A 4,722-nucleotide genomic window follows, 5' to 3' on the forward strand; every position below is an offset into this window, starting at 1 on the left:
GAGTGACAGGAAGGCAGCCCAACATTCACCAGGGTTTCTCCCTACCAGAGCCTCCTTCCTGGTCTTGTAGATGGCCAGAGCCAGGAGGAGATTGACCAGGAAGTCCTGGGGTTTGGTGGGGCCACAGAAGGGGAGTGCATAACACAAAAGGTGCAGGGGAAAGTGCAGCCAGAAGCTCAGCAGGAGGTTCTGGAGGAGATGGAAGAGGGGCGGCAACCTGGTGCACTCGAGGTGGGAGTGCACCAGGGTCTCCCCCTGCTGGCACAAGGATGTGTGACATAGGCCTATTTGCACTTTAGGGGGTGTAGGCAAAAGCCCACCAGCTGCAACTATAAGCTCCCCTTGGAAAGGGAGACTTCTTGGAAAGTGACAAAGGATTCTTGGGGACAAAAGATAACAAAACAGGGACAGGAGTGGACAGGGCTTTACAACTAGTGCATTGAAGGGAAATAAATTTAGGGGAAAGTGCAAATGTAGCCACCCCTGACCACAAATTATGCAATTGAGTTTCCCACAATTGGGGAAATTGCAGGTGTCAGCACACCAGGAGTGCAAGGGGTGAGCCTCACCTTGAGAAAACCAGCATTGTGATCATGGTACTTCCTCGGCCAGGACACTGGGGAAAGTGGACCTGTGGTCTGACCCATTAAATGGCAGTTTTTATGTACTTTCTATTTCATCAGTTTTTCTCTGCTCTAGTAAAACTGAAGGTTGTATATCTAGATATACAAGGGACTGATCCTGTAAGGTGCTGACTGTCGTCAGTGAATTCACAAAGGAATCAGACAGCTTCCAGGGAGGGCGATTGAATACATGCAACTAGCATGCTGATTACAAAGACATCTGAACTACAGGCTGTGTGTATACCCAGGCATCTGGTGCACATAAAGAGGACGCGTTTCCCATCAGAGCTGACCTGTTTATGGTCTGACAGCCAAGTAAAAGCAAAAAATTAACTGCTTTATCCACCTAGTTTGTTTGACATGGAAATTAGCTTTTTCACCTGACACACCAGTCTTTCCCCCTCCTGGTCCTTCCACCACCATCACTAAACCATGAATTCTTAATTGATTTTATACAGCAAAGTGAAAAACCATCTCAGTTTCTCTCAAATATGCTTACCTTAATAAACATAGCAGGATGTTTAAACAGATCCAGTGAAAAAGTTCTGGGATGCCTAGGAAGCAAAAAGAAAAATATTCAAAGCATAAGGCTGAATACAGAAACACCAATGCGTAAGATGTCAGGAAAGCCATGCAGAGGACTGCTCTGTAAATTAGCAACACTTCAAAATGCATATTCCATTTCTGATTCAGTTAACTTCTGACATGAATGGAAGTTAAAAACTATTTGCTGGTCTTAATAATATTCAGCGCATGAGGCCTGACTGTGCATATTGCAGCATAAATTAAATAAGGTATTAATAATGCTGGATGTTTTGTTCTATGACATCGATACCAGGACAAGTTTCAGCACATAAACTTAACCATGTCCCTCTTCAGGGCTGTCCCTGGAGCAGGGAGGGGGGTGCGAATCGGGGCAACCGCTCAGGGCCCTGCACTTTGGGGAGCCCCGCAGAGTCGGACGGAGTGGCCACGGTGACTCTGCGCTACCGCCAGCTTCATGTCTGGCTGCTCGGCACCCCTCACCCCCACTACCAAATCTGCCACCCAATCTGGTGCATTCAGCCACTCAACACTCCACCTCCCACCCCCTCCCACCAAATCTGTCACCGCCCCCTCAACACTCCCCCTCCCACCCCCTCCCACCAAATCTGTCACCGGCTTCTTTGTGTCTGGGGGCAGGGCCCTGCACAGGCTGATTTGTCCCAGACCCCACACCCTGCTTGGGTCGTCTCTGTTCCTGGGCATCCTGGAAGACCTACCAGTAATTTTGGTACTATACCCTTTTTATGGCTTGTGGAGGCCATCATTGTTTTCCATTTACATTTAGGCTCTATGTACATGCCATAATCCAGTGCTGTGCAAAGGCCCTGAAGCTAGTTCTGAATGAACTAGCTCAGGTAGCAGAAACAGTGTAGACATATTGGGCACGTGCTCTGGGGGTGCATGGGAGGCAGTACTGTAATTAGAGTGGCTATGAGAGCCATATTCATTAAAGCACTGCAGCACTTCGTGTATTACCTTCCCCGTACTTCAAAATGGCGGTGGGGACACTTAAACTAAAGCTTATAAGACACGGGGGCTGGCTGGAGAATGGTAATTACCATGCTCCAGCAGACTTGATTAATCGAATCTGCTCCGATACACTGTAATTACAGCATGTTGGAGCAGCCTCCGCACTTGTGTACATGCATCCAAGTAGGACACTCCATGTAGGCTAATATATGCTTTTCAGCATTAATTAGCCTAAATGGAAAGTTGTCTTAATGTTTATATATGGCTTCTAGGACCCAAGGTAACTTGTCCAGCACTAGGTAAGGTATCTCTGTGCAGTATTAAATAATGCTATGTTGACATGTCCTTAATGAAGATCTAAAACTGTGAAATGAAAAAAATAAAATCCAGACTCCTAGAGATAAAAGTAGGGATTATTATTCAGTCAAAAATAACTTCAATAAAAAATAAATTATTTATTGTTCCTGCTGTAACATACAGAAGACAATGAGAAGATAAAGGAAGTATATCAAATAAGGAATCACACAGGGATGGAAGATTGGGCATTTCTATTAAGTTTGTCTCATAATGCAAAAATAAGGAGACATTGAATCAAATTGAAAGGGAGCAAACATAAAACTCATAAAAGGAATTGTTGAATTCACATTACGCTTGTGGAACTCATTGCCACAGTTACAGCAGGGGCGGACAATTATTTCGGGTGGAGGGCCGCTTACCCACTTTTGGTAGGCTGTTGAGGGCTGCATGGGCAGCCCTGCCCCTTGACAGGTTCCCGCCCCCTGGTGGCCATCTTGGGACCAATGTCCCAGGGCCAGCACCAGTGGGGTCCAAAGCGGGGCACAGGCTGGCAGGGGTCTGTGGAGCCAGGCTGGGCTGCACCAGCAGGGAGAGGGGGAGCTGGCCTGGCTCCATAGAGCTCCTGGTGGCTGGGACCCCACGCTCCTGCCACCCAGCTCTGGGCCCCAACGGCACTGGCCCCGGGGCACCGGTGTGGGCCCCGTGCTCCTGCTGGCTCCCTGCCCACTCACTCCCAGTGCCCCCCAGCCCTGCAGTAACATTGGGGGTGGCACACAGCCCTGATCCCCTGCTCGCTGGCAAGGAGGAACCTGGTGCTGAGCACGGAGAAAAGTAGCCCCTTGCTCACCCCATGGCCAGTACTCCCTGCTGAAGGTGCTCACAGCCCACACAGGGCTGTCTGGAGCAGGCACAGGCAACCCCACATGGGCTGCAAGCGGCTACAATGTGGGGCATCAGCCACGGGGCAAGCGAGGGGTCATTTTTCCCCATGCTCAGCACCAGCTTGTAACCCAGCCCCACTACCAGCTTGGGCTCCAAGCCAGTTCTGGGCTTGCCTGTCAGCAGCAGCAGCAGCTGTGGCCCCCCCACTTGCCGCACCAGGCAGTGTTGGCTGCTGCTGCCCACCTGGAGCTTGCGCGCTGGGTAGCCCAGAGGTGACAGTGGCAAACACCATCCAGCGCAGCAAGCAGAGGGGCCACAGCTAAAGCCGCCATGAGCAGCCCCAACTGGTGAGCTTGGAGGCAGCACAGGGCCCAGTCTGGCACTTGGGCTGGGTCACAAGGTGGTGCTGAGCGCGGGTGAGGGGGAAAGTGGCCCCTCACCTGCCCTGTGCCCGGCGCTCTACACTGCAACTGCTTGCAGCCTACCTGGGGCTGCCTGTGCCTACTCTGGACAGCCCCACGTGGGCTGCAAGCAGCTGCAGAGTGGGGCACTGGCTACGGGGGGGGGGAGGAGCCACTCTCCTCCATGCCAGGAAGAAGCCCATGGAAAAGTTGAGCACAGGGAAAAGCAGCCCCTCCCTCACCGCATGGCCAGTGCTTCCTGCTGCAGCTGCGCACAGCCTGCGGGGCTATCCAGAGCAGGCACAGGCAGCCCCATGTGAGCTGCAAGGGGCTGCAGCGTGGGGCACCAGGTGCAGGGCAGGTGAGGGGCCACTTCCCCCCACCCCATGCTCAGCTTTTCCCTGGGCCACTTTTCCCCAGGCTCCTTCCCTGCTCAGGGTCCTCCCCTCCCCACCCCTTACCTGTGGTTCCGGTGTGGGGCAGTCACGTGCTCCCAGGCCAGAAGCCCTGGCTGGGGCTTCCAGCTGGGGGGGGAAGGTGGGCTGGTTGGGCCCTGATGTCATGGGAGCCTGCCAGGCTTGCCCTGGGTCCTACTGCCCTTGGTTCCTGTCATTTTTGACAGGAACCAAGGGCAGATGAATATTAATTTTCTAAAATTTTTAGGGGTCCCGCAGGCCAGATAGAATGGCCTCGTGGGCTGAATCTGGCCCATGGGCCATATTTTGGCCACCCCTGCTTTACAGGATGCAAAATGTAGTACTGGATGTCTATATAATCTTCAACAGCATCTGTAACTACAATAATATTTTTAAAATAACTTGGAAAGTGATATAAACTTTTATACTTCTGGCCATCAGGCAGCCTCTGACTATAAAAGATTAAGAAGAATCTTTCTGGAGACCAAGTAATCAAAAAATTGCCTATTGGGTTGACCTTCCTGTCAAGCAACTGGTACTGGTTACTCTTTGAAATGGGAAATCAGAATAGATGGACCTGGTGTCTCT

At 51.5% G+C, this 4,722-nt stretch overlaps 1 non-coding gene across 1 annotated transcript; it reads right to left on the bottom strand.

The window, feature by feature from the left end:
* Window positions 1-458: 458 nt before the first annotated feature.
* On the bottom strand, window positions 459-620 carry LOC112550082. The gene has a single exon (XR_003093749.1). It is a non-coding gene; the product is annotated as a U1 spliceosomal RNA (small nuclear RNA).
* Between the last annotated feature and the right edge of the window lie 4,102 nt (window positions 621-4,722).

Source organism: Alligator sinensis, unplaced genomic scaffold (genome assembly GCF_000455745.1).
Source record: "Alligator sinensis unplaced genomic scaffold, ASM45574v1 scaffold1089_1, whole genome shotgun sequence".
Classification (NCBI taxonomy): Eukaryota; Metazoa; Chordata; order Crocodylia; family Alligatoridae; genus Alligator; species Alligator sinensis.